A 14,689-nucleotide genomic window follows, 5' to 3' on the forward strand; every position below is an offset into this window, starting at 1 on the left:
GGAATATGTAGGAAGATTTACTCAGAAGGTACTGATAAATCATCCCCGAAATGCGAGATACAAGAAATCCTATCAAAGTATACAGATAAGTGTATCTATGGAAAGGTACTAAGGTGATGCGTTTACGTAATCGTGTTCATGTATCAAGCAAGTATATGTAAAGGTACTCATGTATCAGGTAAACATCTGTAAGTACTCATGTATCAGGCAATGTGCTAGTATAGACTCATGAATGAACTGACTCATGTTTGATATCTTCTGACTATCCCTATGATAGCTAACTGGAAAGTATGTTGTTGTTCAAGTAGGTTTATGCAAGGTATCTAGGAGCTTTGAACAATAATATAAAGTGACTTGAAGTCATTATACAATTCAAAACTAATACTTCTGTTGTCCAAGTATTTTAAGATAGAAAAACATTTCACGTGACTTCCTTTGAAACATGTGAAATCTACTGAGTGTAAACATAGTTATAAAATACATGAAACTGATTTAATAACATGTTTGTTCTTACTTGTATTCCCCCCCATTAAAGCATTTAAAATCCTTTAAAACATTGATTTCGGGGTATGAACTCACCTGTAGTTGGTGATTCGTTTGAATTGCAGTGTCGGATACCGTGCTAGGTGGCAAACGGAGACTTGTTTACACGCACGAGCCTAGTTATCATATAATAAGCATATATATAACTAATTAGACAATTAATAACTTAAATAAATAAGTTAAGACACTTGGAAAACATTTAAACACTTTTATGAGTGTTTATGGTTCAAATGGTTGCATCTAAGTTGCTACGGGACAAGGCAAAAGGGTTTGAAACATCAAATGGCCTTGTATAGGAGTTCCCATCCAACAAACCCCACACCTTGGAGTTTACGGCCGTAAACTCATGGGTTTATGGCCGTGAACTCCTCAAATGGTGGTTTTAGGTGTTTTGTGGTGCTATCTTAATCCTAGAACACTCCTAGCTTTGTTGGAATAACACATGAAGTAGTTTAAGGCTCTAGAACACTCCATATGGGAGTTTACGGCCTAAAGTCCATTCACCCTAGAGTTTACGGCCGTAAACTCTTGGATTTTAATTGTTTTGAGGCTCTTAAACATCAAGGATGGCTTCCATGAATTTATCTAAGGCTAATGGGGACAAGAGGCACACTTTTGTGCCTTCACTTGGAGTTTACGGCCCAATATATGTTCCTTGGCCGTAAACTCCTTTCAAGGAGTGATTTTTATGTGTTCTACTCTTCATTCTAGTCCCAAGTATTCAAGGTAAATTGTCTTAAGGCCTAAGGTGTGATTGTTGTGCATTTTTCCCTTAGAAAAGGGGTTTACGGCCCAAGAGGGGTTCTTGGCCGTAAACTCCTACAAACTTGTGATTTTGATGTAGTTTGGTCCTTCCATTTAGTGGGTACCATTTCTTGTAAAGGGCTAGGACCTTAGGTGTCATGAAAACACCTTTTTGTGACCATTTACATGGAGTTTACGGCCTAGGAGAGTTCTGGGCCGTAAACTCACTTTCTTTTGTGTCATTTGAAGTGTTTAAGACCTTAAGCTACTTGGGGAATTAATCTAGATGCAAGCCTTAAAGTCCTTTAGTCCAAAAACCACCATTTAGCCCTTTGAAATGGAGTTTACGGCCTAAGAGAGTTCTGGGCCGTAAACTCCCAATCTTGGGTGGTTTTGTGTGTGATTTCATGTCCCTAATGTGTTTACCTAATGTCCTAAGGCCTTAATCTAGCATCAATGTCGGTTTTGGCTTTGTTTCGGGAGTTTACCGCCCAAGAACACCTTGGGGAGTAAACTCCTAGATCTCATGATTTAGCCCACTAAATCATGTTATAAGCATCAAATATGTAATCTAACACTACTAGAAAGAGTTACTCACAATCTGGGATAAAAACCCGAAGATCTGTCAGAGAGAAAATGGCTTTTCTCTAGTTGGAATTGTGAATAATGAATTAAATAAATTCAGAAAACTATTTATAGTCCTGAAATATTTTGACAGAAAATATTTTTTTATTCTTGAACTTAGACTGTAACATTATGAAACTTGAAATGTCCAAATTTCACAAACACAGGAGCATCCACTCTCCTGATATCTCCTAAAGTGTAAACCCTAAGGTACACTAACTTGCTCGGAAAAGTCTGAAAATCACTGAAATTGGACTGACTTCTATTGAATAGATATTGTTCGTACAAATAGAAATTTCGGGTTGTCACTTCATCCCCCCGTTAGAAGGAATTTCGTCCCGAAATTAGAATGTAAGCAAATAAGAAATTATAAATAACTAAGCAAAAAGGTGAGGGTATTTCGGTTTCATCTGATCCTCACGTTCCCAAGTGAATTCCGGTCCACGCTTTGCGTTCCAGCGCACCTTCACTATCGGGATACGGCTCTGCTTTGTTCGCTTGACCTCTCGGTCCATGATTTCTACTGGTTCCTCCACGAAGTTGAGGCTCTCGTTGATCTTGATCTCGTCGAGTGGATTAACAAGAGTCTCGTCAGATAGGCACTTTTTCAAGTTTGACACGTGGAAGGTAGGATGTACGTTACTGAGTTCTTTCGATAGATTGAGCTTGTAAGCCACAGGGCCGATTCTCGCGAGAATCTCGAAAGGCCCTATGTATCTTGGATTGAGCTTCCCACGCTTTCCAAAGCGTATCAAGCCCTTCCAGGGTGAGACTTTCAGTAGGACTCGGTCGCCCACCTGGAACTCCAATGGTTTCCTACGCTTGTCGGCGTAGCTTTTCTGTTGGTCTCTAGAGGCTTTTAGTCGTTCACGAATTTGAACGATCTTCTCTGTCGTTTCCCGAATGATCTCCGGACCCGTGAGAGTGCTTTCGGGAACGCGTCCCTTAGCTAACTGGGTATCACCCACTTCAGCCCAGCACAGAGGGGATCTGCACTTTCGGCCATAGAGGGCCTCGAATGGAGCTGCCTTGATGCTCTTGTGATAGCTATTGTTGTAGGAAAATTCAACAAGGGGTAAATGAATATCCCAAGCTTTTCCAAAGTCTATCACGCAGGCGCGCAACATATCTTCTAAGGTTTGGATAGTTCTCTCACTTTGCCCGTCGGTCTGTGGATGGTAGGCTGTACTCATGTCCAGCCTAGTTCCTAGGGAATTTTGTAATGACTGCCAGAACCTCGAAGTGAATCTACTATCTCGGTCTGAGATGATAGACAAAGGAACACCGTGCAGTCTTACAATCTCCCTAATGTAAGTTCTGGTAAGTTTCTCCATCTTGACTGTTTCCTTGATCGGTAGGAAGTGTGCAGACTTGGTCAGTCTATCGACGATGACCCATATGGAATCAAGTCCACCCGTCGTCTTGGGCAACTTGGTTATGAAGTCCATAGTGATCCGCTCCCACTTCCATTCTGGTATTTCCGGTTGTTGTAGAAGACCGGAGGGTTTCTGGTATTCGACCTTGACCTTTGCGCAAGTAAGGCATTTACTCACGAAGGTAGCAATACCTGCTTTCATGTTAGGCCACCAGTATAGCTTTTTAAGATCCAGATACATCTTATCTGAACCCGGGTGGACAGAATAACGAGCGTTGTGAGCTTCCGTCATGACCAAGTCTCTGAAGCCACCGTGTTTCGGTGTCCAGATCCGATCCATGAGGTATAAGGCTCCGCCACCCTTGACTTCCAAGTTCTTATCCATCCCTCTAAGGGATTCACCCGCCACATTTTCAGGTTTCAAAGCGTCGAGCTGAGCCTCCTTTATTTGTGTGGACAAGTGCGAATGGATGGTTAGAGTCAAAGATTTGACTCTACGACCAGTATATTCTTTCCGACTTAGGGCGTCGACTACTACATTGGCTTTACCCGGATGATAACGAATTTCGCATTCATAATCACTAAGTAGCTCGACCCACCGTCGTTGTCTCATGTTGAGCTCTTTCTGGTCGAAGATGTGTTGTAGGCTCTTATGGTCTGTAAAGATCGTGCTTTTGGTACCGTATAGGTAGTGTCGCCAGATCTTCAGAGCAAACACAACTGCTCCTAGCTCAAGATCGTGGGTTGTGTAGTTAACCTCATGTGTCTTCAGCTGTCTCGAGGCATAGGCTATAACCTTACCTCGCTGCATCAGAACACATATGAGTCCTTGATTGGATGCATCGCAATAGACAATGAAGTCTTCTATTCCTTCGGGAAGGGATAGTATCGGGGCGGTGCACAAGGCTCGTTTGAGCGTTTGGAACGCTCTTTCCTGTTTCTCCTCCCAGTCGAAGGCCACGCCTTTCTGGGTCAGGGTTGTAAGAGGTTTCGCTATGCTGGAGAAGTTCTGAATGAACCTGCGATAGTAGCCAGCTAGACCTAGAAATTGACGAATTTCGGTAGGTGTCTTTGGTGCTGACCAGTTCTTGATGGCCTTAATTTTGGAAGGGTCCACGTGTATACCTTCTTCGCTAACCACATGGCCCAAAAATTCGACTCGCCGAATCCAAAATTCGCACTTCGAGAATTTTGCGTAGAGCTTCTCCGCACGCAATGTTTCTAAGATTTTACAGAGATGTTGACCATGCTCCTCCTTACTTCGAGAGTAGATGAGTATGTCATCAATGAAGACGATGACGAACTGATCCAAGTAAGGATGACACACCCTATTCATCAGATCCATGAATACTGCGGGCACGTTTGTTAATCCGAATGGCATCACTACAAACTCGTAGTGCCCGTAACGAGTTCGGAAGGCTGTCTTGGGAACATCTTCCTCTAACACTCGTAGTTGGTGGTATCCGGATCGCAGATCTATCTTCGAGAAGTAGTTGGCTCCTTGAAGTTGATCAAATAAGTCGTCAATACGGGGCAAGGGATAACGATTCTTAATGGTAAGTTTGTTGAGTTCTCTATAGTCTATGCACATGCGAAACGATCCATCTTTCTTCTTGACGAACAAGACCGGTGCTCCCCATGGTGAGAAGCTTGGTCGAATGAATCCCTTCTTGAGAAGTTCGTTAAGTTGACTGGAAAGTTCCTGCATTTCAGCCGGTGCAAGACGGTAAGGAGATTTGGCTACGGGGGTAGCCCCTGGCACTAAGTCGATTCTGAAGTCGACTTGGCGTTGTGGTGGTAAACCGGGAAGTTCTTCTGGGAATATGTCGGGAAAGTCGCGTACTTCTGGGATTTTCTGGATGTCTTTCTGTTCTTGGCTGGTATCGACGACGTGTGCGAGGAATGCATGGTACTCCTTCCGCAAACACTTTTGTGCTTGAATGCATGAAATGATGCGAAGGCTAGTACTAGGTTTGTCGCCGTAGATAGTTAAGGTTTCGTTGTTAGGAAGGTTAAGACGGACTGCTTTTTCGAAGCACATAATGTCGGAACGCAGAAGACTCAACCAATCCATACCGATGATAACGTCGAAACATTTAATGGTAACTGGCATAAGATCTATCTTGAAAGTATGGCTATCTAGAGTTAAAGTACAACCTATGTATATGCAGTTTGTACTCTCTGTTTTCCCGTTAGCCATTTCTACCGTGAATGAACTATCTAATGCACATGGTTTTTGTTTAAGCAGGTGTGCAAATTTGTGACTCACAAAACTTTTCTCGGCTCCACTATCGAAAAGTATGCAAGCATAAGAGTTATCAAGGAGGAACGTACCAGTAACTATCGTTGGATCAGCTACTGCCTCCTCGTGGCCTAGAGCCATAACTCTTCCCACTCCTCCAGCCATCCCTGCTTTAGGGCAGGTCCTCTTGTAATGGACCACTTCGCCACATCCGTAGCAAGCTTGGCCCATACCGGCGTTAGGAACTTGAGCAACTTGAGCTGTTGGAGTTTTGCAGAAACGGACGGTGTGTCCCTTCTTGTTGCAGTTAGAGCAATGCATCTCCCTGCAAGGCCCGTTGTGATGGAAGTTGCACTTGGTGCACTTCGGAAGAGTTCCAGCATAAGTTTTTGCTGGAAAGGGGTTCGCAGGGACTACAGGAGTCACTGTGGCAGCATTGATCGCCACATGCTGTTGTTTATTGGAGGATCCTTGCGGAGCCCCTCTTTTCCTTCTGTTCCACCCCTTCTTAACGTAGTCGGGGTTGGTCTTCTGTGGTACAGGTGTAGGGATTGACGCGATCTGGGGTTTCCTGTGATCGATGAGGGATTGTGCTAGTTCCTTGGCACTATCGAAGGTAATAGGCCTGGAAGCGATCACACTTGACTGGATCTGGGGCGACAGTCCCCAGATATACCTCTCGATCTTTTTGCTCTGGAGAGCAACCATGTCGGGGCACAAGTTTGCCAAATCACAAAACCTATTCGTGTAGGTAGTGATGTCGGATCCAACCATTTGTAGACCCCAGAATTCTTGCTCGAGCTTTTGTATTTCCCCTTGAGGACAATATTCTTTCATGAGCATCTCTTTCAATTTCTCCCAACCAATGGAATACGCCACCGTCAGAGTTAGATAGTTAACATGGCTGTTCCACCATGTTAGTGCTCGGTCAGAGAAGGTACAAGCTGCGAACTTGACCTTGCTGCCTTCTTGGCATGAGCAGATGTCGAAGACAGATTCCATCTTCTCGATCCATTGTCTATACACCATAACACCCCCAGTTCCGTTGAAGCTGCGGGGTTTGGCGTTAGTAAAATCCTTGTAGGTGCATTCCCGAGGGTGTCCATGGATTTCGCCGTGGTTTGAGGGTGGTGCACCTGTTCCTGATCCACTAGGGGCAGGAGCGTTGATTGCCGACACAGCAGCTGCAACTGCTGCTGTGAAAGCTGCCTGGAACATAGTGGCATCAAAAGGATTTGGAGTTTGAAGAGGTACAGGTGGTGGTGGAGGTGGTGGTATAGGTGCTTCGTTGTTTGGATTCCTCCTAGGATTCCTGCGTGGCGGCATCTTTAACTATACGTTTAAAAGATGACCACATGGATAAGAATAAATGATAAATGAATGTGTCTCATGGACTAAATCGCCATAGTCCAACAACAGAAAGAATAGCATGACTAAATGAAGAAGAGAACAGTTGGATAATAATTTCCATAAGATTAGATATCTGTCAATAAAAATGGAATTACAGATGTAACAAGTTCGGGAAAAATGGCCTAGAAGTAGGCCTTACATCAACCAAGATGGAAAATTTTGACAGACTTAAGATTAGACAAAGACCTAACAGGTCTAAGATTTATATACACAGAAAATTAGACCATAGTTTTACAGAAACTAGGTTATATCCAAAAGATGTGATAACGATATCCTATCGGCGACGAGAACTACTAGCATGAGTCCTCGATTCCGACAGTAGACGTTCGATGTCCCTTATACGCCTGTCCGACCTTGCTTGTTGAGCTCGGAGTTCTCTAACTTCGGCTCGGGTTTCAGCAAGTTCCCTTTGCAGATTTGCATTACGGACCAGAGTCCTTTCATGAGCAGACTCTAGTTGGCGAATGTGGACAGTGTTAACACCTGAGTTGGCGTCAACTTCCAAGACTTGATTGACAGCCGCCTGGGCTATTATCGAGTTCCTAGACATCCTACGCACCATGATTGGTAGGACTCTATCGGTAGAACCTCCTTCTGTGAGGTTGTAGAAACTTCGGTCTCCGTTGTAGGGAATGGGCTGACCCTGTTCATGACTCCATGTTATCAAGTTAGTGGCCCACAGGGGTGTGGGTCCTTGAAACATAGGGCGAGGGTTCAGGTTTGGGTTTTGAGCAGCCGGGGGTAGGTTATTGACTTCTGGCTCCGAGTCAGAACTATCGGAAAAGCCCTTAGCATGGTGATCATCCAAAGGGATCGGGTGATCATCTTCTGGCTCTCCTTCTAGCCAACCAGCATTGCCTTGGTTCGGAAAGTACGGATCGCCGTGGGGAAATCCAGCCATCTTAATCTACGCGAGAAAAGGGATATAAGAGATAGCTAAAATAGACGAACTAACTAAGAAAATTACAGTAAGATCAAATACCCATATGGTATTTCTTTGTGGTTGTGTTGGTAAGTTTTTAGACTTGTTGCCACATCACAACCGTTCTTGGGCATATGCTAATCACTCTTTGGACCAGCATAGTTGATCAGGCTATGCCATTCCCAAGACTGACTATATATCCCCAGGCTTACTTGTGATATCCAACAATCGTAATACTTTTGTTCTTGTCGTTGTGACACTGATTTTAGTATGAATGCAGGCACGTATACTTTGTTAAATATTTTATTATTTAAAAGTATAACTCTTAGACAGAGTGTTTTAATCCCATGTATTTATAGTTAGTATATCTTTTATGGGTTGATATACTATATTGTAACGCCCCGTGTTTTCTCGGTACGTTTGGTTATTTTAATTTAATTATCCTTGTAACCTTGGGTTAATTTATTTAACCAATGTCTGATTTCTTATGTTATTGGGCTCTTTTGATCATCTTGTAAACTCCTTTTATTGAAGTCCATGGGCTATGGGCCTATTTGCAAAGTCCATCTAGTTAATAGTACTTAATGTGTAAATTGAATCATTTGGAACACACACAAGGAAAACACTCTAAACCCTCCCTCTCTCTCAAAAATCGTCCCTCTCTCTCTCTCTTTGGGATCAAGAGCAGCCAAGGGGCTGTTTGGAGCTTAATTCTTGTTCATTTCCAGCCTTGATTCATATTGGTATGAACCTCTTTATCCTTTCTTACGACTTGATTCATAACCTTGTTCTAGTTTTATGATTTCATCTTCACCTCTTCTCCTTCTTATTTTATTGTAATTGTATGTTATACATCATCTCAAGATCCTATCTTCACCCCATATATGGTGGATGATGGATCTTGGGGATTACATGTGGCAAAAGATCATGGAAACCCTAAAAGGGAGAATGATGATTTTATGTGCTTATGTTTATTTTCATGTTGATTATTATTACATCCTTGTGGCTAAATGAAATCCTAATGATCCCTAACCCTTTTTAGTACCACCATTATCATGGGGACTGAATTGGGATGATGAACACATCTTAAAATGTGTTTCAAAAGGAGAAGGATGGATAAGCCAAAAAGGAATCACGGGTGGCTACGATTCTGTTTTCCATCAGATATGTAGTCATTTTGTAAAAATCATATCTGGAGATCTAGAACTCAAACGGACCCCAAACCAGCTCCAAAAGTTCACAAATTGAGTTGTCTAACTTTTGTAAGAAGGCCAACCTCACTGATAAGGGCTTTATCAATGTGAAAGAATGACATCTTTGCTGTTAGGTCTGATCCGGGTCTGTTCTGATATGTCATTTTGTTTTCATCATTTCTAAGGCTTGGAAAAGGATCCAGAGTGATTCCAAGTTTCTATATGTTCCTTATATTATGAATTTAAGATCTGGAGAATATGGGGTGTTATTTCCAATTATAAATTGGTTATAATGGATCCACACTCCAGGTCAGTGGGCAGTCACCAGCTTTTGCTAGTGCTGTGATTGTCCAAAATGTGAATTTTATATCTGGAGTTTGAGAGATGTTTTTCATTCAATTCCAACTCTGAGACTTTCACTTGTATGTGCTTTACTCCTCTTAATTTTCTTTTGGACTAATTCTACTCACAAGTTGGGTAGAATTGGCCAACATCACTTGACTGTATTGTTGGAGACAGAAGTGATACACCATTTTGTAAAATTCATAGTTAATTCATCTTTTGGAGTTAGAATGAGTTCTTTATAGTTGTGGAATCCAGAGCAATCATAGTTTCCTATAAAATTTATTTAAAGCTATCTTTCTGTTTTAGATTTTGGAGTAAATCCGTTTTGAACAGCAGGTCTGTTTTAGAGACCTTGCTGTGATTACTCTTTTCTCAACTCATAGCTTCGTTACTTCTCCTTTCTAACCTTTAGTCCTTCTTAGGCGAGGTTTTGAAGTTTGCTCAAGCTTGGTAGCATTATTTGATTGTTAGCCATCCTTAATACTCACTCAAGGTGAGTTCTCTCACACCTTTGTATTGATGATTGTGTTTGCTAGTTAGCTCGTGTGTGATTAATTATTTGAATTTATACTATATAAGTATTGTTTTAATTCGTACATGTGCACTGTATGTAACTAATTGTGGATATGGGGACACCACCAAAGGATACGGATTTACCGGTGCGGTGGGTAGGTAAGATCACCAACGTAATACTCTTCGTGAGGTGCGGTGATTAGGGCCAAATGATACGGGATCTTCCCGGTGCGGTTCAAACCTACAAGTCCTTCTCGTAATATAGACATTGATTCGTTCTTTGCCTTTATCATTATAATTGGAAAATGGATTAGGGCTAGTAAATATGAATGTTAGTACAATGTCTGTGTTTGAATTCACTAAGCTTCGTGCTTACGTTTTTCCCTTATAACTTTTCAGGTGTTAAGATTAAAGAGGCTAAGGCTTGACATGGAGCATCGGGACATCGCTACTAGTTATTTTGTTGGGACCTTATTATTATTATTACTTCCGCACTTATTTTATATGATTATTAAGTTGATGGATTATGTTATGACTATTTCAGTTGTTTTAATTTAATTTAAGATGGGTTTTAAAAGTTTAAAATTTTTGCAAAAAAAAATTGGGTGTCACAAGTTGGTATCAGAGCCACAGTTTGAGGGAACTAGGCATTCTTGTGGATGTTCTAGACTCAAATTTGAGGCTCTATAAGAGTTTATTTTCTTTTAAAAATATTTTTCAAACTTTCTGAAGACTAGTAGTGAAAGATGTCGCGGTGTACCAGTCAGCCAGCCAAGTAAGCCTTATTTCTTATGTTAAATGTTTATGTTAAATTGTTGACTATGAATTGGATTCTACTAGCCTTAAAATATTAGATTACACACTTAGTTAGTGTTAACATGTGAGAGAGTTGTAAAATTAACGGCTAGAGCGAACTGGAAATTTTGAAACTAGACGCGAATGCGAAATTGGAACTTGTGTGGAAGGTAGTAGAAGGGCCCCTACTATTTGAAACATCGGTGCCGGTTTCGAGTCGGGGCAAGGTTGAAAAATTTTCGGCAAGCTGAGTGTTTTGTCTTCCTAGAAATATCTAGGCTGAATTGTTTCTAAGATTTTCCTTCTTCTGTGGATACCAATGGCTCCGCCTGCTCGACTTAATCAGCTCCAAATGGAGCAAGTTAGGGATATTGTCGCTGAGGAATTCAATAACGGTTTCAACGAACTAATCCCGGGTGTGACCAACGACATAATCAACCAATTCGGTGCTCTTCTGGATGAGCATCTCGCGGCTATTCCCGGGGAAGCGTTACTGTCTCTGCCTGTTCAGGATTCGGCATACTACTTCGAGAAGTTCAACAAGTGTAGCTCTCCTCTTTGGAATGGTGAATCCGACCCAGTTGCTACTAAGCCCTGGGTGTCAGATATTGAGGGCGCCTTCATAAGTGTTGGGTGTCCGGACTAGTACAAAGCAGTGATCGCCATGAATCAGCTGTGAAAAAGGGGAAAGACATAGTGGAACACCATCTATTGAACGAAGATGAAGTGAGGGCCATGTCTTGGGCCCAATTTGTGGAGAGGTTCGAGGCACAATATGTGCCTAAGGTGGAGCAGCAGCGGATGCAGCAAGAGTTCATGGCCTTACAGCAGACTACCGAATCCGTTAGTGACCTGAACGCCAAGTTCTTGGAGATGCTATCTTTTTGCCCCTCGTTTGCTGGGAACGAGGCCTGGTTAGTCAGCCGGTACACGGCCATCCTACGTATCAAGATTCGGGAATTTGTTAGCATGCAGAAGTTCTCGAATTTATCTGCGATCATGAATGTAGCGAGGAGGAGGGAAGTCGAGTTACAGACCCAGTCCAAGAGGAAGGCCAATGACACCTCTTCCAAGACATCCAGAGATGCCCAGAAAACGCAAAAGCAGGGTAGTAAGTCAAGGTATGAGTATAGGACGTCTTCAGGGCGAGAAAAATATGTTGATATGCTACAACTACAAAAAGCTAGGGCATCATTGGAAGAATTGTAGGGATCCCCTTGCGAGTGCAATACCTCATATTACTTCTACAATTCCCGTCTGCTATCACTGCAACGAGACGGGACACAAGAAGCCTGAATGCCCGAAGTTGAAGACTGGTAAAGGAGACAGGGGTACAAATCCTGCAATTGCATCATCCTCTAAGGGAACCATTATGGTGACACGAGGTCGTGCTCACCAGATGACTGTGGAGGAGCCGGTGATTACAACGACAGTGGCAGACACTTATTTGCTAGATTCCAAGCCCGATGTTGTTATGTTTGATAGCGGTGCTACCCATTCTTTTGTATCTCACACGTTTATTAATCGTTTGGGGCGTAGTATCGGAAAATTGGCTCACCCAATGGTTGTCGATGTTGTCGACAACCGCACTATTTATGTCACCGATGTCTATCGGGGTTGCACTCTCGAGTTTTTTGGAGTTGAATTCCCTATTGATCTTATCCCTATTGCGATGCGAGAGCTCTGCGTTATCGTAGGCATGGATTGGCTTGATGCGTTTGATGCGGAAATCCACTGTCGTAAGAAGCAAGTTCGTGTTCGAAACCCTAGAGGTGGAGAACTTATTATTCAGGGAGACATTCCCCGCCTGGCTATGGCTTCTTGCTCTTCTGCTATAGCACTAGACGACGTTCCTATCGTTTCCGACTTCAACGATGTCTTTCCGTACGAACTCCCTGGCTTGCCACCTGTTCGGCAAGTGGAGTTTCGCATTGATTTGGTGTCAGGTGCGACTCCGGTAGCGAAATCTCCTTACCGCTTGGCACCACCTGAAATGAAAGAGCTCCAAGATCAACTTCAAGAACTAAGTGATAAAGGGTTTATACGGCCAAGCTGCTCGCCTTGTGGTGCTCCTATTCTCTTTGTGAAGAAGAAAGATGGATCCCAACGAATGTGTATTGATTATAGGGAGCTAAACAAGCGCACGATAAAGAATAGGTACCCATTGCCACGTATTGACGATCTTTTCGATCAGCTTCAGGGAGCATCTTGGTTTTCCAAGATTAATTTACGTTACGGTTACCATCAGATGCGGGTTCGTGAAGAAGACATTGAGAAAACAGCATTCCGTACTCACCCTCTGACATTGAGAAAACGGTATTAAGGTCGATCAAGCCAAGGTTAATGCGGTTAAACAATGGAAGATTCCAAAAACACCTTCTGAAATTCGCAGTTTCTTGGGTTTAGCCGGTTATTACCGGAGGTTCATTGAAAATTTCTCTAAAATCGCCTTACCACTCACCCGATTGACCAAGAAATCAATGAATTTCGTTTGGGGCCCGGAGCAGCAGCTGGCGTTTGATGAGCTAAGGAAATGATTGTGTGATGCTTCGATTTTGGCCTTACCTGATGGGGTTGAGGATATGGTGGTTTACTGTGATGCATCGCTTCAAGGTCTTGGTGCTGTGTTAATGCAACGAGATAGGGTGATAGCCTATGCCTCCCGACAGCTGAAACCCCACGAACGAAACTACCCCACTCATGATTTGGAGCTTGGGGATGTTGTTTTCGCTCTTAAGATTTGGAGACACTATCTCTATGGAGTGAAGTTTATCATATACACTGACCATAAGAGTCTAAAATATTTGTTCGAGCAGCGGGATTTGAATATGAGGCAGATCCGATGGTTGGATGTGGTAAAAGATTATGATTGTGAAATTCACTACCACCCCGGTAAAGCTAATTTGGTAGATGATGCTCTCAGTCGTAAACAATCTGCCGAACCGATTCGAGCTAAGTGTCTCCGGATCACGATGGTGTCGTCTTTGTTAGATCTAATCCGGGACGCCCAAAATACGGCAATACTGGAGGAAAACATCAGGCGTGAGAAGATTGGGAAAGAGTTGCCTAAGATGGAACGAGACGGGCGGGGTTTGCTTACTCGCTACGGTAGGGTTTGGGTTCCATATACCGGGGGAAATCGGAAAACCCTAATGGATGAGTCTCATAAGTCAAAATTTTCTATCCATCCTGGTGCTACTAAAATGTATCGGGACCTTCATGAGGCTTACTGGTGGCATGGAATGAAGAATGATGTGGCTCGATTTGTGGAAGAATGTATGACCTGTCGGAAGGTCAAGGCGGAACACCAGAAACCGCATGGGAAGTTGCAACCATTGGAGATTCCTGAATGGAAATAGGAGCATCTAACCATGGACTTCATTACAAAACTTCCTAGAACTGCCCGAGGATCAGATACGATATGGGTGATTGTTGATCGTTTGACTAAGAGTGCTCACTTTCTGGCTATAAAGGAGAGCTCATCGGCGGAGAAATTAGCCGAGATCTTTGTTCGGGAGATTGTCTCATTACATGGGGTGCCCGTTTCTATCGTCTCCGATCGAGACACCCGATTTACCTCTCGGTTCTGGAGGAAGTTTCAAGAGGAATTGGGCACACGATTACATTTTACTACCGCCTTCCATCCGCAGACAGACAGGCAGAGTGAGCGGATGATTCAGACCTTGGAGGACATGCTTAGGGCGTGTGCGATTGATTTTGGGGGTAGTTGGGATGACCATCTACATCTAGCTGAGTTTTCTTATAACAACAGCTATCACTCGAGCATTAAAATGCCTCCGTATAAAGCCTTGTACGGGAGGAAGTGCAGGACGCCCGTTTGTTGGGGCGAGGCTGGGCAGAGGGTACTTGGGAGTACCGATATCGTGCTGCAGACTAAGAAGAAAATCCAAGTGATTCGGGATCATTTGGTCACAGCGAGCAGTCGTCAGAAAAGTTATGCCGACAAAAGACGCTCCAATATT

The sequence above is a fragment of the Lactuca serriola genome, chromosome 4, assembly GCF_051521515.1.
Source record: "Lactuca serriola cultivar US96UC23 chromosome 4, Lser_US96UC23_V15, whole genome shotgun sequence".
NCBI lineage: Eukaryota > Viridiplantae > Streptophyta > Magnoliopsida > Asterales > Asteraceae > Lactuca > Lactuca serriola.